The sequence below is a fragment of the Polyodon spathula genome, chromosome 18 (genome assembly GCF_017654505.1).
Source record: "Polyodon spathula isolate WHYD16114869_AA chromosome 18, ASM1765450v1, whole genome shotgun sequence".
Classification (NCBI taxonomy): Eukaryota; Metazoa; Chordata; class Actinopteri; order Acipenseriformes; family Polyodontidae; genus Polyodon; species Polyodon spathula.
Genome location: NC_054551.1, coordinates 32356657 through 32380064, shown reverse-complemented (window position 1 = coordinate 32380064; position 23408 = coordinate 32356657). Strand labels below are relative to the sequence as shown.

The window sequence follows — 23408 nt, the reverse complement described above, 5'->3', positions numbered from 1 at the left end:
TGCTTCTAAAATGTGTAAAAGGGTGCACATTATACTCTAAAAATTATGGTAAATCATCTCTTCTGTTTGGATTTATTACCAGCAATATTTTTATATCTACTTACATAATTTACTGTACCTATCAGCTCAAACCTATTTTTGAATGACTTTCTATTCTTAATTTAGGTCCATCTAGCTAAAAAAACAGTACAATAAACAGTAAAAACCTCACAAATGCTCTTATTGACTTCAACGTAAAGGCAATATAAAGGCCACCGTGTTAACATCCTGACAACTTTAGGTCTGTTTCAAAGCTGTTTTCAAAATGCCCGCTGTAGTGCACTGGGGTTTGAGATCTGTCCTATAAATCACTGCAGAAAGAGCAATAAAAAATAAAATAAAAAACATAACAACAAGTGATTTGGCTTTTCTGTTCCGTACCACATCATGGATCGTTATTGCTGTAATAGTCTCTACACTGCGAGTGCACTAGAACGGACAGTATGAAAAGAGCTTTGAAACAGACTTTAAAGTTATAAGTGTAAAAAGTTGTCAGGATGTTAACAATGAAAAGAAAAATGACAGGTACGCTTTTAAACAGTGGGGATGTGTAACCCTATATTTATTGGATCCCCGCTACTTACTCTTTAAGATGCGTTGATAGTACGAGTGACAGAGTAACTGTAAAGCTTCACAGAGGGAGTAAGCATGTGGACGTGCAGCTAAAACTACCACTGATAATGCATACAAACTGGCAAGCCAACAATCTATGGCTTTTGATTAAGCAAAGTGCACAGAATGTTCAAATTTGGAAGACTACCACTACTTCTTAAAAATTACACGCCTGTCAAATTCCTTGGGGGGGGGTGGGGTGGGGGGGGTTGTGCTGTGTACAATAACTATTCAGGTTAAGGCTTGTTACATACTAATGGATTAGTGACTGGGTGCAAGCTTAGTACATTGTGCTTTCCAGTCCCAAGTTTACCCACTGTACTAAAGAGATAAGCTTGTTAGACCAACAGTTACAGACCTGACGTATTGCATATGCACTGCAGTCTCATACCAATCCACACTGTGTCTCTTTCTCTGTGTCTTTGTGCTTTCCTTTCAAGATACACCATGAAACAGATACCTTTTGGAAGGAATATGGAGAAGATTATTTTAGTCAGATAACATTATTATTTAGTTCAGATTAATTATTATTTCTTTCATATAACCCTGTTGCTCCTCGTCAGCTACAGAATCCAGCTCCAGGTAGCATAAAAAAATTAGAAAAAAATCTTCCATAATAGGCATTATAAAACAGAAAGACCTCAGTTTGGATACCTTTATTAGAGGCACAAGGACTTACCAAACAAGCACCCTCTTATCAAAGTGTGTCAGGTCTTCTGTGTTACCCATTATGGTTGAAATGGCCTTGCAACAGGGAGATGCAGCTTATATATTACAGAATACATGTAATGAATGACAAAGTATATCAATTAATTTCTGTTATAGTGTGCTACATAACCCTGGTGTGTGTGTTTTTGTTTTTCATTCAGTCTTCTTTATTAATCTTATTCTGAAGCAAATTTTGAAAATATCTTTTGTGACATACACAGCTGGTTTGTCCAAACGGCAAAACCCTGTAAGCAAACTAGCTGTTTCCTACAACTTTATCTAAGGCTCAATCTACAAGCATGCCCTGGTTTCCCATTTACTCCTTCAAACACTGCCATATCCTCAATCTCAGCAGGCTTGTTAGCTAACAAAGGCAGTGATGTGCGTTCCGAAAACTTCATTTAAAGCAATGCCATCACTTAGCCTTTTTGTTTCAGTTGTTGGTGTGTTACTGCAATACAGCGTGCACACAGAATTTAAGAGCCTCCGCATTTAATGTCAGTTTTGGAAACTGTCTGGCAACTGTGGTCATGACCAGATCAACAAAGCTGAATAACAAGAGCAAATGCACTGCTCATATTGCTGTGTTTGCTACTACACTGCATTCTTTAATTAACTCAAAATGCTAAAGAACATCCACAACGGATACATTATACAATAGGCTGCCTTCATTTAACAGAACAGCACACAGCTCTAGAACTTTCTTACCCATGAAGTTTTCCAAAATCCTTTTTTCCACAGGAAAACAAACCCCACCTTCTAGCAAATATAATTAAACAAATGCACGATAATGTTCTTTGTAAATGTAATGGTTATAATATCAGCAGAAGCTAGAAGGAATATATTGACCAGTGCAGCACCTGTGTAGTCAATTAGTCATTTAGTAAATGGGTACTGTGTTTTAACATGCTGTTTTAACTATTTGTATAACACCATACCATACTACAAAGTGTATTATAACCTGACAGTAATATATATATGCACTAAATATATGCACAGGGCATATATTTAGTAAAAGTAGATTTAAAAACATTTTAAAACATCATACATCTATAAGGAGGATTATATAAAAATGGGGTGTACTGGCAATTGTCCCCCCTGCCCTGAAACAGTGATTGTTAGAGATTTGAATTTCTCTGATCACAACGAGTGCACTCCGAGTGCTAGCTAGTACTAGAGCATATGCTATGGCTCTGGACAGTTCTTGGCATGTACAGTGCAGGCTTTTGTAACCCAAGCTGGCACCCTAATTACTGCCAGAGGAGGTTACGTGGCCCTCTCTCCTCTCAAACCCCTCCTCTCCTCTCCCTCCCCTCTTCTCCTCTCCTCTCCTCTCCACTGGGGATGTCTCTCTCTGTCTCACACACACACACACACACACAAACACACACACACACACGCAGTCTCTATTGTTCAGACACTGTGTTGCCAAACAGGACTTACGGACCTCTTTAACTGTGAATCAGAGTCAATGGAGCAGCATTGTCTATGGCAGAGCCCCTGTCAATAGAGATGGCTTGCTGGTAATTAGCTAGGTAATCACCTCTATAATTTAAACTCTGCTACCTGTCACACCCTGCTATGTTGTAGAACAGACAGGGGAGGGAAGAAGTTAGTTTGCTGCTGTCCGTGGTTCTGAAACTCACAGCACATTGTGAGATAAGTGTATGAGAGCTAATAAAGCATTCAGGGTTTGTAAACATGACATTTTAGCTGTAGGCAACCCTGCAAAAGTAAAAGTAAGTAGCAGAAGCATGGTAAAGTGTAAGAAAAAGATTAGTGAAAGCATGGTAAATCAGAGGGAAGCATTGTGAAGCACAGAGAGGTATTAGCTTTATTAACACTATCACTGGTCTCCCCTTTTATTGTGCTGAGGATCTTTTTGGTTCTTTTTTAACATCAGGATATTCAAATATTTCAAATGAACGGCTACATTCTGGTAACTATGCTCTAGGTAACAAGGTCTGATTAATCGACCACTGGTGTGTGTGTTTTTTTTTTTTTTTTTTTTTGTAAAATCTTTAGGTGTCAGGAAGTAGCAACTTTTCATCTATAGCATTGAAATTAAATAGTTACAATAAAAAGAGGGGCCAATAATAATGCTGCTAGTTCTATAAAGGGTAAGAAAATGGATTTAAAAACCTTGGTTATAAATCGTAAGTTTTTAAAAAAAAAAAATGTTTTTAAAGCGATTCTTGGGAAGGACAGTGAACCACTAGAATAGCAGTGTGTGAACAGCCTTCCTCTCTCCCCACTGGGGGATTGGCACAAACTGATCGCTTATCTCCTGTAATATGATTTGTCCTGGTTATTGATACTCTGAGCTCTTTCTCCCAGTTTTCACGGTAATGCAATTAGCATCTTGTCAATAATGCTCAGCATTTAATTTTGTCACTTTAATTAACAAATTCAATTTGCTCGAACCACTGTGAAAACAAATTAAAAGCATGCAGAATTAAAGCCTCCAGCTCCAAGGATGTGGCCAAGGTGATTACCAATGCATCAGATTACTGTTTTCTTGTTTATTCTGCATTGATTTTTAATCTGCTTTGCGGAGCTGTGTGTGGGCGTAACTTTCCAAAAGGAAGGAGATAAGGAATTTGCAAGTTTTATGGAGTTGTGAGAGCTTGTGATCAGGGATTTGCCCTTGAAATCTTGTGTTTGAATCTCGGTGGCTGTGCTAGTGAACATTCCCACTCATACTGCTTGTATTCTACCTATTTTTGCAACACTTTCTGTAACATAGTCATGGCTGCTTGGATATTTTCATCCACATGCCCTGGGGCCAACGAGGGCCAAGTAATTAGAGTAAACAGGGAAGACCTCCAGTTTGTCTAACGAATGTCGTGCTGCTATGCGCATCTGTATTGTAAAAGTTATTGCAGGTTTTGATTGAGAGGGACTTTCATTTCTACAGCGAGCAACAATATTGTTTGCAAATGAGAAAATGTTCTCTTAAAATAGTTTAATGACTTCAGTAGCAATCTGCTATTGAGTAAATACACCAGTCTCTAACATGACTTCTAAATGTGCAAGTCATTTTAAATGTGCAGAGACTTTCATGGTGGTTGATGGAAGGTCGGTTTTGGTTCATCACAATGAATCATTGATGCCCGTAAGCAATAAAGTCACATGGGCAAAACCTCCTGAAAACTGGTGGCCTTACACCTTATTGGCAGTGTTATGTTCCTGGAAACAGTGATCACATGAGCAGAAGGCAGTAAGCAGGAAGGGCCTGTGGCAAAGGTACAAGGAGAGTAGAGTGGCTCTGTGTCCCCTAACAGCAGCAGCCTCTGCAGTCAGCAGTACACCATCGATCTTCTATGAGCTTATCTTCCCAGCACGATTTAGCATTACTGTACATTAATCAGTGTCTCTAGTCATTATTCCAGGGCCAGTCAAGCAGGGAATGATGCTAGCAACTGGCTGCACATATCAGGGATGCGAGGCTCCGATTGTTGGCTGACTTAAGACTCCAAACAGTATTGCTTCTTATTAGCACTACCTACCAGAAGGTAAACATGAAAAAGCACATGTGCTCCAAGCTCGGGGTGTCCCTTTATTCCGATTGCATCATGGACTGCTCCTGTTTTTTCGAAAAATCTTCAATCCTCAACAGATGCCAGCAGAATCACAATAATCCTTGTCATTTCTAAAACAAACCTTGAAATCGTGCCTCACTACAAGCAGGGATTCAGCTGCACCTCCCCCTATTCCTCTTCCTTCATCCTTCTCCCTATCCTCTATCTTCCCCCTTTCTCTCCTCCCTATCCTCCATCTACCTTTCCCTCTTTCTCTCCTCCTCCTCTTCCCTGTCTTCCTTCCCTTCCCTCTTCCTCACTCTATCATGACTTCCCCTCCTCAAATGAGACTGGTGCCACTCTGTCAGGCTGGCAGTAGTCTAGCCAAGTAGTGACCCACTTTTCAAAAAGAACGAAGCCCCTGTATACTCCCACAGATTCCTCTGCTGCCACCAGGGTAGATTATCAGATGTATGTATTTCTTCATACCATTGTGACACCAGATAATATTTTTTATTTGAAGCAAGTCATTTATAAGGAAGGTCAATATTAAGAAACTTTAAAATCACACAGGGGTCTATAAAAATGATTTAAACAGAGCCCCATCTTAATACCATGCCCTAGGAGTTATTAGCATGATTTTCTGAGGTGCTCATGTCACTGTATTTTTATTGAGCAAAATAATCTTAAGAACTGGGTCAATAAATCGCCCCAGGGGAAAAACACTAGCAGTATTTTTGTAGAGTTAAAGTTATTTAGATGTGCCACTATAATAATATAGTGAAAATCAGCAGAACCAGTACACTCTTTTCATGTCCATATATAGATAAATATATATATATATATATATATATATATATATATATATATATATACTAATATATATATATATATATATATATATGGTTTAAGCAAATCATACAGCAAAGCTAAGAATGCACAAGGTCTAAACTTTTAGTACAGATGAACAAATTATTGAAGCAAAATACTTTGATACATTGGGCCACCAACTCTGCAGCTTAGTACAACAACAGCCGTCTATATTTCCATTGTTTTTATTTTTTCTTCCCCTGAACTGATTAGCAGGCACTGTAATTATGTTACCTTTACAATGTAAATGAACCGGCTGATCTCACCTATGATTGATTAGCAATATGCCAAGTCTGATTAGCAAATTGCTATGCTAATCCTGGTGTGTTTCTTTTCCTGTGTGTCACAATCAAGGGCAAAATGAGACAAGGGCTGAGAAACAAAATAAGCGTAAAATAATTCAATTAAATCAAAGCGAGCCAGGCACAGATAAGTGCTCTGCAGAGCCTCAGTGTTAACTGTCATTGTTAACCTGCATGAAGCCAAACCCATTCAGCTGTGTAAGTTGATTATGATTTTAATAGTGGATCTTAAAGTAATCGTAGCAAATAGCACCTACAGTAACTCACTCAAAAAACTGTTGAAAAAGGGTTTCATGGACTGCAAACTTGATTTAATTATTAAAAAGAGCTTTATAAAAAACAGAGCTTAAACCAGTCTTTAAAGTTTTGAGAATAGGACCCTACATACACAACAGTACAGTTGAAGGAGATCGGACATAGAAACTCTTCATCATGTTTTGGATGGTGGTATTATGACCTTCCACTGTTTCGTTCACTGTACAGTTTAAATAAAATGAACACACAGAATGCCTCTATTTCTATTGCTGTTAAAATGTAAAAAATAAAAAAATAAAAATACCATTTATTAATGTTTACTACGGCGTCAGTGATCAGATACCCTGTTCAGATTAGTGGCTCAGAGTACTGGTCAGTGACTAGCCTTCTCTTATGTTTATCAGAAATCAGTTATTACCTTTTAAATTAAAAATACAGACAGCTGTAAATGTTTTACTAACTTACCATAATAGTAGAATATTGGAGTTTGGGTTACGATAGGATGGTTTGGACTATATGTTTGGGAATAGCGAGATTCTAGTGTGTTTAGGCCTGTACGTGCAGACCCATACAGCACTTCAGTAGAGGACGCTACACCTTCCTGTGGGAAGACGTCTATCCCAGAACAGGAACCTGCCTCAGGCTTTTCAATGTAGATAGTGTCAGGGCATCAGCCTATTAACACAGATCTCAGGCCTCTGTCTCTAAGCCGCATATTTAAACAGGTTTAATATCCAAATCAGTGCTTGTGGGGAGAAGGTCAGTGTAATAACATTATATTTTTTTTATTCACAGGGGGAAAAAATAGACATTGCTTGATTAAGTCTAGGTTTAAAAAACAGTGAAGAAAATGCAATCAGCTCCTGGGAAATTGTGGTCGCCCCTCAAAGAGAAAGATTTCCAGTCACTCGTTTGATTGAGAATGTGGGTTTTTTTAGGGTTTTTTTCCTCCCTGATTTTGTATTCCTGTTTTTAAGCCACATTAGCATTTTGCATTTAAATGTATTCTTATATTCCTTTTCTTGTGTTCTGCTTGGACTGGCAAAATGCAAATATGGGAACGCTGTGTGGGGGCAGTAATTAAGAGCAAAAAATACATAAAAGATTGAATTTGGATATTGACTCGCAGGGATTTTCGTGCAGGACCAGATCTGTCTAATAGACTGCTTTTGACATGCTGTAATGATGGAACGGGGTCCTTGCAGCCTGCTTAGCTGCCCTTCTAATTGGCCTTTATGAATATTTAATGAAATCAAGATGAAATTCAATCATGGCTTTTAACTACTGAATCTGAGGGAAAAAGGCACACATTATTAGATTTCACTGCTCCTGTTTCAAGGACGGCGCGAGTGAGATTCCAGTGCCAGGATTGTTAGTCCGGAGAGATTCCAGTGCCAGGATTGTTAGTCCGATGGGATCTGGCTTCCTCTGAAGGAATTAATCTTTTATGTGTTTCATTGTGTTTATATTTATTAAAGGGCTCTTATAGTAAGATAACTGCTAGCTACCACTGTACACTGTCCAGTTAAAAATGAGTTTGGGTTCACCTTGCCTAGAAGATGATGGTCAAGCACAGCGCCCCCCCCCCCCCCCAAAAAAAAAACAAACTAACGAAATGAAACATGTGCTCAAGCCCGATATCCGATTTTAACTATTTTTATTTTTTAAATTAAGCTAGCCTTCTAACAATGAGTGTATGTATCACCACGCTCTCCTGCTGTTAATAACATTCTGAACCACAGAAGAGTCAGGTTTGGTTTCTGTTGTTCATTTTTGTTAACTAACATTTTGTGTTCAAAGCAAACCATTTTATTTAATCTCACAAATCCTGACTAATATAATTACCATTTGACTGGCGCAGAACTGCCGGTGGTAGCTGCTAGCTTGTTGTCTTCAGACGGTTCATCAACAGTTTTCTGCTGTTTAGACAAATTAGGCCGATCAAAACAAATAGGTAATTTTTTAAATATTTTTTTCCTTTCCCCTACCGCTGTCAGGCCATACTTCATGTCTCTCACTCAGTGTTACGTCACTTTACGGTGTGTGACCAATTGTACTCTAAAGTGTAAAAGCTGTGCGCATTGTCCAGTCGGAAGAGTTCAAGTTTGAACCTCTCACTAATGACAATAAATAGCCCAATCACAAACAGAAATTTGAAATGCGCGCTTTAACAGACGGCACTGCCTGCCTGGCAGAACTCTGGGTGGGCACGTGACCAGGCCCCCCCCCCCCCCCCCCCCCCCCCCCCACACATTGCCACTGGTAGAAATTCAATCTGAAAACTGATTAGAAAAACCAGCTGTAATGCATTGAAACTTTCAGCTAAGATGCTGTTCCTATTCCTGTCTCTTAATCTCACTACAAAAAGAGGCTTTGTATAATGAACACAAATTAAACTAATACATTAATTCAATAAATTGTACCTGGTTTGCACTTTCCAGTAGCTAGATGTGTCTCGAAAGAAACGTATGTTTTAGCACACATCTATTGTCATAACATGATATCTGTCCTACATTCGGTTAGAGAGTGTTGTTCTGCTTCACTCTCAAGAAATGTGTTACTCTTTCACTTCCTAGGTATTTTCTCCCTAGCCATCCCTTCTGGGTCATGTTAATGGCTTATCAGTCAATAAGGGAAGCAGCTGGTTGGCTCCTGGCTGGAAGAAGCTGTGAAGACAATTTCACACTCCTGGTGAACTGACCAAAGAAGTGCAACATAGAGATTTCTTTAACCTAGTTTAGTTGATAACGGCACATTTGAGACCCATACATAGTGAATAGAACAGATAAAAGGAGGTCAAATAATTTTGTTAGTTGCAGCTACTTTAAATATAAAAACAGTTAACTGTGCTCCATACATTACATCTCGCTACTTTCTGTATTCTTGCATTGCGCTGTCAAATCCTGACAAGATCGAAAGCTGCTGGACTTCCCCAGCCATGAGCTCAGTAATTAAACACTCTGTGGCACGGAATCGCAGTGTCCAGCTGGTGTGCCTCTGCTGTGTTCTGTTACTGGTAACATTAAATATTTCACTTGCAAACTGGTTGTTTCTGCTGGAGTGACTCAGTCCAACAATCACATAGGAGACAATTGCGGAAAATATGAGTCAGATTGTTGACTCATAGACAGAGTGACCAGTAATGAGAGGAGGGGGAGAGGGCTGAATTAGGCAAATAAGGACTCATTTGTCCTGATCTAATCATTTTAACAGAAAGGGGATGTAAACAGGTCATGAACTGACAGAGTGGCTCTCATTAGACAAATTCTAACCTCACTGACTATTTTAAAGCATTTGCATTGATTAAGCAACCCTGTGTGTTTCAAATGCTCATTTGTCTTAAACCATTCCTGAAGGCGACTTCATGTTTTTTAATGGCACCCTTTGACTTGACCTGTGACCTAAAGTGGTTTAAGATATTGTCTTCTTATTCAGTACACAACTTTATACTGTGTCCTTATCTGTGGTACAGATCTTTTCCACATATCCAGTTTACTTCATGTTGACCAAACGGTACAGAGGGGTGGGAGGCGGTAGGAGGTTTGGCTTTATTAAACTGTTAACTTGATTTTCAATAGACTTCTGCTCCCGCAGTTCTGATCATCGTCATAGATTCAAGCAGGGGTGTTTCTAGCGTAGAGTTGTGGGATCCAAGGACCCAACAGTAAAATCATGAACCCCACGGTAAATTTGTATTTGTATAGTGTATATAGGGTGCTGTACAGTACACGCTAGGAGTGAGGGGGGGAAATCAGCTTGTATCTTAAAGCACCCTGTACTGTATCTTGTATAATATATAGTTAAATAAGAGGGAATAATCAGTTTAGCTCATTTTACAGACTGTCTGATATAAGGGAGTGTCATATTATTATTATTATTATTATTATTATTATTATTATTATTATTATTATATGTAAGACAACATTAATAATAATATAGTGTCTTTCATAATGGACCACCATCACAAAGCGCTTTACAAGATATGAGACTAGCTGCAGAGTCACTTACAACAACGTCTCACCCAAAAGACGAAGCACAAGGAGGTTAAGTGACTTTCTGAGGGTCACACAGTGGCTGAACTGGGATTTTAACCGAGGACCTGCTGGTTACAAGCCCGTTTCTTTAACCACTGGACCACACAGCCTCCTATATGTCTTTATCAATATCAGGGTTAGGGTTAGGGTAAGGGTTAGGGTTAGGGTTAGGGTTACATGATATTACTGTGGCCTTCAGGTTGCTTTACCAAAGATGACATAAAATAGGAAATATCCAAAAGTTTTTGTTCGTTAAAATATGTTTTTAGGTCTACCCTGTACAGGTGCTGGACATCCTCTTAATATGCTTCTTGGCGACCCGGGGCTTGGTGGTTGTACTCTGGTGCAGTGTTGGATACAGATTAATACAATCCCATTTTCTGCCTAGGATTTTCTTCACTAATGTGTTTTTTTTTTCTCCTCTGAAACACTAAGCACCTTATCCATGTTAGGAGTGACAATGAGCTTGTGAAGGGGCGGGTGTTAGCCAGCTGTAATGCTCCAATTCACAGTAGATTAATTATCTCAGGATGAACACGATCCGGGCTGAGGATTTGGACAGGCTGAGACACGCTCTTACGTCTGGATCTTTCCACCCCTTTGCTTGCCCCTTGTCAGCCGGGGATGGGAGTACAAAGAGGATTTAGTTACTCAAATTGGCACCTGTGCTTAAGAGGTAAAGAAGACATGAGATCTTCCAGTGCTAGATGGTGAGTTCAAAGTAATTCCCTAGTGCCATGTTCCAATCACATGATGTAGAGGGCATGACCATTTATCTAGTAGGGTGCGCTGTAGCACAATGAGGAGAAACAGCCCCTGCCAGTTTATCTCCCTAACCCACGGGAGTGCCAGAGCCAACATGGCACTCCCACTGGAATTCCCAGCAAAGACCTACGAATTCACCCAGCCAGGACACAAACCTGCGCTCCCCAGACTACACACCACACGGCTGTGCCTGTGGCAAGTGAGGCCACTCATGGACCACTACGGCCATTTCTCTGCTTTTATCAGGACTTATCAGGAGTTCATCAATAACCTGACACATATGGCAAATATTTATGCTTTGCAGTATAACCTAAAATAGTACTAGGTTTTTTATTGAATACAATGCTGTTCATTAATATGTACTGCACATGTACAACACAATGTAATAACTGAAAACATAAGAAAGCTGCAAGCATACACATTGCAGTGTTCTGTGTGCTACCCTACTTCTAACCGTGTGCTTACTAAGCTGCTTGGGTATGGCACAGACCAGCGATTCAGTTCTTTGAGCATATTCATTGTTCCATCTTTCCCAAAACCTTTTTCTTCTTTTATTTTAACCAGCAGTTTCAATAATTGCCAAAAGAGGGAGCTACAATCGCGGAGCTGCTGCTCCAGCAATGCATTTAAAATATGCAGTGGAAGAGAAAGAATGATGCTGTTGCAGCAATAAAACTGATCTTCATATATAATACTTTGAAACAGTAAGACAAAAGGGGCAGTGGATGTTGTTTTGTTTTTTTTTTAACTTGAGGACCCAGGCAATATTTGCTAAGCTTTTTATTATTTGTATTTAAGTTTCTTTTGTTACCTGTTACATTTTTTTTAATTGCAGGTGTCCTCACTACTGTGTTCAGTTTGACACTAAAATGCACTGTGTATGTTTGGCTATAACACAACTTGAACGTTTCATTTATTACACCTTAGTACTAGTATGCCTGTTTGGTTCACATGGTGATGTAGTGGTAAGCATGTTTCAGGGAAAAAAATAAAAAATTAATCTCTACAGCTAAATCTTTCCATAGGGGCAAAGGTGTTGCTTTATTATGATATAAACATTGACAAAAGAAAGGAGAACTCTTAAATTATGGTTCGGGGGTAGCCAATGTAGTTTTGTACTATTTGCAAATACTGCAATATTAATATTGCTGCTGTTCTTTGTAATGGTTATATTGGTTTAAAACTAAAATGAGCAATTATGAACATTTTAGACAAGTGAGTTTAAAAAGTTAATTCTAGATGGAAAGCAAATCATTACTAGCTAGGGCTGTTTTGTACAGCGTTCGTTTTGACTTACTGTTTTACATGATCACAATGGGCTCATACCCTCAGGTAATAGCAGGACACTTTCTCTGCAGGTGTTTGTCTGCGTCAGTGTAAAAGCCCGGCCATCACAATTGCCATGTTTATTTCTCTTTCAGCAACAATGACGGCTTGACGTCCTGACTGTAACGAGTCGAGGTGAGTACACTCTCTTTTCTCCACTAAACAGCTGGTTTGTCTGGTCGCCGCTTACATTCTGACAAGAAAGTGCAGTGGAAAAAGAAAAATAGCTCTCAGCTCCAGCCTCGCTTACCAGTAAGTGACATCTAGATTGTAAAGTGGCAGTGCTTCAGGCGGCAATATGTCTTACAAGCTTTCTGTGAAGCAAGGTCCAATATATTTATATATTAATGTGTGCGTGAGACTGCAGGCTTGTTTACCACTTATACTGAGAACTTGAGAACCTAACTCATATAGGAGAGGACAGAAATAATACATTCAAAAATTGCACAGGTCTGGAGGTACCTGTATGTACAGGAAGCAATAACAAACACACTGAGACAACTCACTTGGTGCAGACAAGAGCCTGCAAGCACTTGAGAAGTGACTATTGAAAATCACAGCAAGCAAGTCCATATAGAGGTGCTACTAATTCAAAGGAGGTGGTAGAGAATTGTCTGAAATGGTCTTTACATTGAGGGAGTTTACTGTGTGTCAAGCTGTTAGTTTCATTCGGGTACATATCTGAGTGTGAGGCATTGTTCAGGGCTTGGATTTTCTGTGTGTTTGAGCTTGCTTTTTAAATTATCATATATAAGGGGCAGGCAAATGGTACCATATTTGTTCATTTTTAATATTTTGACAATAAATGCAGTCACAATGACATGAACAAATATACACTAGGTACCATATCAGGACTACTATAATATTTGTTCAAATATCTATTGCTGGTTATGCTGCTAATAATTTCTCAATTCTTATATCATAATAAAATCCCAATAGGTAGTAGAAATCAACAGTTGATGACATGAATCTGTTTTTTTAAAAAAAATGCAGTCAATGATATAAATCTGTAAATTAAAAAAAAATTAAACATTAAAACAAGAATATATTTTCATAAATAAATTACATTTTGAGAGCCAGGATTTCCTGAGAAGATATTTGTGGAGAAGCAGACAGATCATTTTTCAGTGGCTTGGCTGTGCTTTAATGGTGGTATTTTATTATGCTGCTAGCTTTCTTTGTTTGCTAATGATCATTGAATAAGTTAAGTGTATTTCTCTAATAGAACCCATTGTAGGGGAAAACCACACTGCATAATGACTGCATTCATGTGGAACACAACTAGTTTGGAAACATTGGAAGGAATATTGAAATCTCTACACTTTTCACTACACTGTTTTATGGAGAAGTGGTTATCATACAGCAATGTATTTGGCCACCAGTTGTCCTGAAAGTTGTTCTCAATATCTTTTAATGAATGAAGTGAGATCACAATAGGAGGCATAAATACTTAGGCGCTCATAACTCAACCTCCTGGTTTATTAATTTGAAACTTTTAACACCAATGTTTAGTTGTTTTTTTTTTTTTTCAAGAGAAACATTTAGTTAACTTAATGCTTTCTGAATATGGCCCATAGGTATTTAAAAAAAAAAAAAACTGCATTCCCTTTTCATTTCATACAAAACTTATCACATTATTGAGTCAAGTGCTTTGTGATGAGGTAGAATAGTCCATCAACTAGGACAACAGACTGACCAACCTCTCAAATTCCAATGCAGAGGGTTATTTACTAGCCAGACAATACTATACCAGTGAAATATGATACAACTTTTGTTACAAGAAGGTACTTCACAAAGATTTAAATGGTACTGGGTGAGACCTAACTGGACATCATCTCAGATTTAAACTTCTCAACATGACGGGACCCCACGTGTCATGACGGGATCACGCTTTTATAGCTTGCCCACTGTTAAATCCTTTGTTTTTATCAATATATTTACGATGAGACCACAGCAATCCTGCATGTGGCTTTGCTGCTAACTGAACCTCCCTTTTCCAGCAGGGTTCTTGAAAACACACTTGTTGATTCATCCTACAAAGATACTTCATAGGTTGTTGCAGATGCAGCACAGCGCCACAGTGCTCTGGGTCAATGTTATTTTTTTGCTAGCCCTATAGAAAAGTCTGTAACACTCCACGGGAGTAGAAAACCTGTTATACTATTTATATTGGTGTTCTCAGTGGCTGATTGATGGAACTAATATTTGAATTGAGAGGAAAAACAGATGGGTGACCGGAGAAAGGAGACCAGCCCATATGTTTAAAATATCCAGATAGACTGATATGCTTTGATTAAAAAGTGTTTGTTACAGACAGGCAGAACCTGCTAATACATCAGCTTTATTTGGCATCTGTTACCAGGACCTCTTGAGGGAAGCGGTGACCTTCAAGAACTTTTGACAAAGGACACAACAGTATTACCAAAGCAGAAATTCTGCTGCTAATGAAGATGTTTTTTGCTCGGTCTCTTATAGGCTTTATCAGATTAGACTTATCAGAGCTTTAAGAATATAGCACATTTTATTTTGCTTCTGCAAATATGTCATATTTAAAAACCATATGGGATTGTTTAGATCAAGGGTGACCAATCATGGTCCTAGAGGGCCATTCCACAGGTTAACAAGTAAAATGAGACCATGAATTAATTCAGGGTTTGAATGGAGGTTTAATTAATTCAATTAAACAATTAAGAACAGGGTTGGAACAAAGACTGGCAGTGGAATGGCCCTCCAGGACCACGATTGGCTGCCCCTGGTTTAGATTATTAAAGTATGGCTTTCCTTGACACATTAGAGACACTTACATGTGCCACAGGAAATGTTGTGTGATGAGGTTAAAATCTCTATAAACATGAATGCAGATGAGCTCATTTAGAAGGCCCTGGCTTGTCACATATACACTGGACAGAATATTGAGATACACAAAACCTTACCCGTGAGGTAACAAAAGGTCTAACATATGTGCTTCTTTAGCTCTGGCTCCCTAGCAGAATCACCAATTCTTGTGTACTTGTATGAACAGATTAGAGATAAATCTGCCAACTCTATTATCTCTGGCTAGGGACAATTACATTTATCAAGAACAATTTCCAATCATGCGTGCGCTAATAACGTCTTATCTGAAATATTGCCTGCTGTGAAGAAGTTTGTCATTGCTGTGTGAAAATCCATCAGATGTCAAAATGATCTTTTTGGCTCATTTTTAATTTCCTTATAAAGCTAATTTTGCACAACGTACTATTGTGAGCCATGAGTGAGAGTGTCGCCCAACACTAGGCTGTCGGGTCCTAGCATTCAGCACGTCTCATTAGCCCTGGTGTTTGAAGTGTGGTTTCTCTGCACCTTGGTATCCCCCCCATTAATTGGACCCTTCAGCGCTGAGATGTGCATCTGGTTCTATTGAAGCCTGACATTTCTGACTGCTGACCTTTCAGGGCCCAGCACAACTAAGTAATGATTCGTTTCTGCCATTGTTCAGCCCCAATGACTTAAGGTACACACACACACACACACACGCACACACACACACACACACACAGTGAGGTGTATATAGAAGAAAACGATGAAGAAGTATTAGAAGAATGTTGTATTGTGTTGCTCTAAATTAACTTTGGTTTTGTGTTTTTTTTTTTAACAAGAAAAAGGTCAATACATTCATGAGTTCTAGAGAGATGTGTGAGCTCTAACAATGATAATAGGCAACCTTCAGATCTCCTCTAATGACACAGTCTGTCTAGAACAGAGGCTCCGTAAAAAACAGTTTTTACGTATTTAGGAAGCTGTTTTCCTAGAACCCATTTTGAAAATATCAGCTATATAGCCATTCCCTGTAAAATGCTCAGTACTAGTATGGCAAAAACTAACTATAACAAAAATTATAGCCAAATTAAACCCAAAGTGCTTACTGTAGGCCTAAAGTGTGTGACAGAAGTTTGGGGAACATCATCAAAAGTCATGTTAACCATGTAGAGTGTGACAGATGGACAGACATGACCAGCCTCTCCACTTTTCATTTGTTTACATTTGAGTTTGGCTTCCCTGAAGTACAGAAGAGCTTGCAAGTCGTATGCTACAACTCGCTAGTAGTTTGAGGAGCGTTTCTGTTCAGGGAATGTTAACAAACTGGTACTGGTAAACAGAGATGCTGGGAATCTGTTTAATGTGGAATAATTTTGTCAGCGATTTTTTTTTTTGTTTTTGTTTTTACACTCGGTAGGAAAATAATTTAAAAACAAAAGCTGTTTTGTATTAAAATCAACCCACCAGTGAATTAGCTTTGCTTTTACATAAATATCCAATATAACTGCTTACGGTATACAGAAGTTCATAAAGCAGGATTTTCTGCTGAGTTTATTTATATTTCAATCTGAATAGATCCCTATTTAAATTCTGGTACCATAACATTCTTCTTATTATTAGTTTTCAATACCCTACTTCTGCAATAATACTGTACATCTAGTTGATGTAAGAAATATATCAGTATTAAATACAAAATAGAAAATATGTGCTATTTCTTACATGTAGAAACCTTTGATTTGCCTGCACTGAAAAGGGCACAGTTAAATAATGAGTGAACTCTAACCTGCCTGTCTGTGCAGGTGAGGGTTAGAACCCAGGTGTTTTTAATATGGAAATCTCATATCAGTCTGAGAGTGGTTTTAGGGTTGGGCTGTCTATTCAAGGACATATTTGGGTTAATTGGCTGTTTAAATGAATGCTGCTTTAAAAAAACAGTCCATTTCAATTTTTAACTAAACAGGATTCGTAGTTGATTCAGAAGCCAAGGGTCACAACCATCATTCCATTCAAGGCGTGTTCGGGACAAGGAGAGGCGGTGTGAGTCTCTGAAGTGTGTTGTCTGCTTATCATCAGTCGCACACACGCGCACTGCAGCGAGAACAATCCTGAGATTTTTAAAGCCTCAGAATTCTTTGAAAGGGTATCATTTGTTATTTTTATTGAAAGGTTGGTGACAGCAGATGGCAGACGTGCAAGCGAGAGATTGAAATGAAATCTGTGACGGACACAAATTGTGGGTGATTTTGAGAAAGGCAACTCCGCAGTGTCAGTGGAACATTGGGCTCTCTTTTGAAGATAATATGCCAGCGCCTGTAAAAACGTACAGTATAAACAGTGTTCTACCCTTAAACTAATTTTGACAGGCAAGATCTATAAGGTGATGTAAAAACTGCTGTGGTATAAGTCTTGTGACTGTGTATTTTTTCCTTTAAATGTTAAATTCCAGGAATGGTAATGTTAATATATATATATATTAATAATATATATTTTTAATATAAATATAGTAGTCGCCAATTGATTTTGCCTGTTTTACTCCCAAGAGCCAATGGTATTTTTAGGCTCAGTCACCCCTACCACCCTGTGCTGACCCGGGAGTGGTGAAGACGAACACACGCTGTCCTCCGAAACTTGTGTCATCAGCCGACAGCTTCTTTTCACTGTGCAAGCCTGTCATGCAGCCAAACCAGAGCTACGGTGTTGGAGGACAACGCAGCTCTGTGCAGCGTACAGGCAAGCCCGCAGGTACCTGGACAGTCTACAGGGGTTGCCGGTGTGTGGTGAGCTGAGGACACCCTTAAACCCTTCCCCCCTGGGTGGAGCTTGATTAATTGTGCACCGCCTCCTGGGAACTCCTGTCCATGGTCAGCAATGGAATAGTCTGGACTCGAACCTGCAACCTCCAGGCTATAGGGCGCATCCAGCATCCACGAGGGGCGTCTTTACCTAATGCGCCACTCGGGAGCTAATGCTTTAATATTTAAGACTGACTAGACCACCATTAAGGATCTAGTTATCCCTCTGTCCAACTATATGCATAGAATATAGTATAGCAATCACATGTATAGGAGCACAAAAAGAAATTCAGTTAGTTAGACTCTTAAGGGCTTCCTTGTGAGAATTACATTCAATGCAAAGTGAGTTGTTTCAATTTCTTGTAAACCAAATTATTCTCAATGAGTTTCTTGTGGTTAAACATATAAACACTAACCACTAGGCCACACTGCCTCCCAGTCCCTCAGCTGGAACCACTAGGTCACACTGCCACCAGGTCCCTAGTACCAGGTTTGTGTATAAAAGGCAACTTTTCGTGCGCTAACTGGTTAGCTGTGTCAAAATGGTTTTTGCTTTGATTATGCAGGGATAAATTTCCTATGTGTGTAGGCAGAATTCATTTATTTTGCTAATGTTTCTTTCTCAGAATTTCTCTGATATACATAAACCTTTATTGAATCAACAGAGAGTATATGCAAACCATCAACAGTTTGGCATGGAAGTTGTTTTGCAAAGAAACCTGTGTGCATCCATGTGAGTAATCCTATACACTGAAATTGCCTTTGTTTGCATATGATACTCATTTAATTAAGAGAACCCATTAAAAACATGTCAACAAGTACTTGTATATACAAATGATTTGTCAATGCAATAAACAGTGATGTATTTGATGCAGGTGGCCATATGAAGATTTTTTATTTTAACTACAGTCAGTGTTGATATTTATCAACTGTAGATTTGGCTTGACAGCATTAATGTTCGCACACAGAATTTGTGGGGGAAATACAGATCTGGTAATATGTGTGTTGAGTATTGGTATAGGGTTAGGCTGTTGGGTCATTTCTTTAAGATGATTAAAGAATGACACTGTAGTAGGCAATGCTGTGCAAACTAAAACTTTATTTGATTGTGTCTCATTGCTTTATATATTTAACTGCATTTTGTTTTTATTTAGGTATACATGGCATGCTCTCAAATAAACATAGGGAGTAATACAGTATATAATACATACATGAAGAATGTCAGTTTTTATTAACCTGAAAAAGCCATCTTAAGACCTGAGGAGAAAAGTGTAAACAAGTGTAAACTGAGTAACTGCCTACCTCCCAGTCCTCAGCTCTTACCACTAGGCCACACTGCATATCTCCCAGTCCTATTCTGTTACCACTAGGGAATTGACTGTAATTAGCAATTTTCATAACAGAAGGAATGATTGATCAGCCCTCTCTAGTACCTGCTAAAGGGGAATGTGTCTTTAATGGAGAGGTGGGAGTGAGCGGTAAATTGAAAGAGAGAGAAAGCATTATTTATAAAACGCTATCAAGGATTTGTATAAACGACCAGCTGTGAAAACAACACTTCCTATTATTACCCTAATTATATCAAAATTTGCATATTTTATCTCCCCAAACTTTATTATTAGTAAACCCCCAGCAATCTATTTTCCAGTTTATTTTGGAAAGCTATTGATTGTAGGCACACATTTGTGAGGATAAATAAGCTTGCTTATGCTAATGAATACTGGTCAGCAGTGCTAATTATTCTGGCATAGAGGAGGGAAAAGGCAATTCATTTATACCACAGTAGTGAAAATAGAGAAAAGATATTAATCCCAGAGCACTGACATTTGGTAGCAGAGCCACCACACGACCGGATCCATTGTCACAACAAACCATAGGGGGCACTATGCCTCTCCAACTTACATAAACAGGCATTGCCAAGCACCTGCAGTGTATAAAAGGCAGCTCTAATGTTAGCCCTAAACAGTGCAATGAAACTCCTAGGAGCTGATAAGTTAACAGTACTGACATCAGCAAAAGAGCCATACTTACCTCTCAACTACAGAGCTTGCTCGTTAGTGGAATGGTAAGACATTCATCTTGTAACTATATTGTAACTATATGCTTTTCGTTACACGTCCAGCCATTGCTTTCTCCATATAATTCAATGGGCGGAAATGTCAATTCATTGTAACACACAACTTGCTGACCTTGAAACAGTGAATAAGCCATGTACTCTTTTATCATACCAACAAGATCAATGCAGCTGAAGCCTTAATTAAGAGCTTATCACTGGGCATCAAGAATTCCACCAGGTCTTTGCAGCGCTGATGCTCAGATCAGCTGTTTGCAACACCCTGCCAAGAATGCACACTGTAATTGAAGCAAATGGAAATCACAATGAACAGCATGCAGGTTTGAATTGCTCAATGATAGGAAGGAGCACCCCCTGTGGGCCACAATGGAAATTGTGAGCACATCACGTGGTAACTCTACTTACCAGGTTTTAGCACTAATACGTTTTTTTTTTTTTTTTCTTCTGTGGATTGTTTAAAAGGGGAAATTTAAGGAAGCCGCCCTGTAGACGAAATTAATAATGTTGTACTTCTGTTTATTCTCATTGAGAATGAAAACAGATTTTGCAGCATTTTCTGCTTTGAGTAGCTTCAGATATAATTTAAATTGCTTTTTTTTCCATTTCCCTTGCTATTTTATGGTGTTTGCAGTCATTCTGAGTGGTTCTTATTCTATCCAAATGACTTTCAACTCTGCTAGCCCTGAGAGAGTAGGTGCTGCTGACAGAGTATTTATTTTTGAGCTGATTCTGGTTCTTTATTGAAACAGCATGAAACCGATTAATCGTGCATCGAGTTACAGGGGCTTTGCTACTTAATGTGATACTTTTCAATGTATTCTTTGCCTCTGATCAAATGCAGCTGGGGTGGACTCAATCATGGCATGTTTTCAGCTCCGCTGGTCAGAAACTGAAAGTGGTGAAACCTGTTGTATGATTAGTGTTCCAGTGAAAGACCCCAGTCAAATACATACTCTAAAAGGTGAGCCCTTGAAAAATAAACGTTGCAAAGGATAAAGCTTAGTTATTATGACTACGAAAAAAACAAACAAAAAAACAAAGGGCAGGTTATTGAAAGTAAAATAAACAAACAATAGGTGTAGCTGCTTTTCAATATTTTAATATATAAACTAACTGCGGAAACATTATTTTACATTTAAGAGGTGCTGCAGTAATCTTTACAGGTTTGGTGTGTTTGTTTCAAGAAATCCCCTAGACAACCTGTAGGCCTACATGTTCTGCAACAGGGGATTTTAATTGATTTTAATTGTGTGACAGAGCTCTTCTAGATTGGATCTTGTAAATGTAATCTGAAATTGATTGCCAGTGCCTTTCCACAGCGCCTTTGTAAGAAAGATGGAGATATCAATAGTTATTTAATCCTGCTTCAATAAACAGATAACATTGATTGGATTATATTTTTAATAAATCACAAGTAATTCCATTGAAATAATAAATGCATAAATGCATTTTATAATCTGACTACATTACCAGATTGTATTTTTTTTTGTTTGCACCCCCTTTAGATAAGTGGATATTGTAATATTAGCTATTGCAGTTCCCCACAACAGCTGGTGTGGTGTCAGCGGCCATCCTCCGATCCCACGATCAAGCCAATTGCGTCTTAACACACACCAAATATACCGTATATAGGCTTTGTGGTAATCTCAGAATAACCAAGGATAGGTGGTTGATGCAATCTGGGCTGACTCCTGTAATGATCCTTTACCGTTTGTTTACTGTACCTTTAAGTAACGTATATAGGTCATCTGCTCCACCTACTGGGTTGTACTCTACTGTGTAGACGTGCCTCGGATGTATCTGCAGTGAATAATAGAAGCACCTGACTCTGTGACATGGATGTTATAGAATGGAACTATGGAACTAGGCAGTGTGTGGTCTGAAGCATCTGACTGCTAAAAGAAATGTGTTCTGTGCTTGTACATGCAATCCGTGTCTGCTCTCAATACTGTCGTCTGACCTGGATTAATATCACACCAGCCTGTCCCTCATTACAGACATTGGTGCTGTAAAATGCTCTAAAATGCTGTGGCTTATCCTGGCGGGATATAGGTTGATCAATTCAATAACCTGCCTTAGCAGACTTATTTATAGGTAAAGGTTACTGTAGCTTTAAATGACATATTTGGAATCAATCAGTGATCAATGAGATATTCCTTGGAGTAACTGGGGTCCTAATAAACAGTATTAAACTGATCTAAATGATTAGTACTGTTACTATTACGGAAGCCATGTGTCTTTTTTCTGTTAAGTAAAATCAGTACTTCAATGTCAATAATGAAAAAAGAAGGTGGTTTCTGTATATATAAGGTAAAGGACACCGGTTAAGGGTTGCTGGTACATTTGCTGCTGCTTAGAAGGTCTGTCGCAGGGCAGTCGCATTAGTAATTTATGTACCCATGCTATTAATTTCAAGGACTGTTGTTTATATATATATATATATATATATATATATATATATATATATATATATATATAATATTAATTGAAGAAAATGGGTAATTATTTACTGTATAAAAACCACTTTAAAAACACAGTAATGTAACAAAACTTAAAGGCCCTTCAATTTTATTACTGTCATTTAGGTTGTAGTTTTTTTCCCCTGCTTTAAAAGTAATAGTTCATATAAGCTGAGTAAATGCTTTAAAATGTGTCCCTTTTCTCGTCAGTGTATTGGGATAGTTACCTCTGTGCAATTGTCTGGGTCTGTCTCCTCAGAGATACACACATCAAACCATGCTCTCCAATACATTAGCTTAGACTTGCTGGCTGTCAGAGGCAATGATTTGTGGTTTTGAAGCACAGCAGAAAGACAGACAGATGAGGTCATAACAGAACATGCTATAATAAAGAACAGTTCTTCTTTACCGCGTGATTATGTCTGGAGACCCACTTACTCTACAAAGACCTGCTATGTTCACAAATATCAACTAGCCAGATTGTGTATCACAAAACATTGAACTCCTATTAACAATATGTGTTCCAACAAACTTTTTTGAAAATTACATTTTGGACGGCAAAAGTATGCATAATTTACCTGGCTTGAATTTTCTTTATTTTAAATTAACAGTCCTAATTCCTAATTATTATGAAAATAACAGTTAATTAATTTGACTGTTAGAGTAACAAGGACCAAAACTAGTACAATCTCTGGCAGACTTACCCAGTGTGCCCACTATATCGAGTAGTCATGCATGAGGCTGACATCTAGAGGGAGCCGAGGGAAGTAAATTTGACACGTATGTACAACAGGTATTAATTGTGTTACATGGAACAATTAATTGATGTAAAAGAAAATACTAAAAATGTTC

The 23408-nt window shown here is 38.5% G+C and overlaps 1 pseudogene; it reads left to right on the top strand.

The window, feature by feature from the left end:
* Positions 1-23408, top strand: part of LOC121330687 — a 248659-nt pseudogene that overhangs the window by 132762 nt on the left and 92489 nt on the right.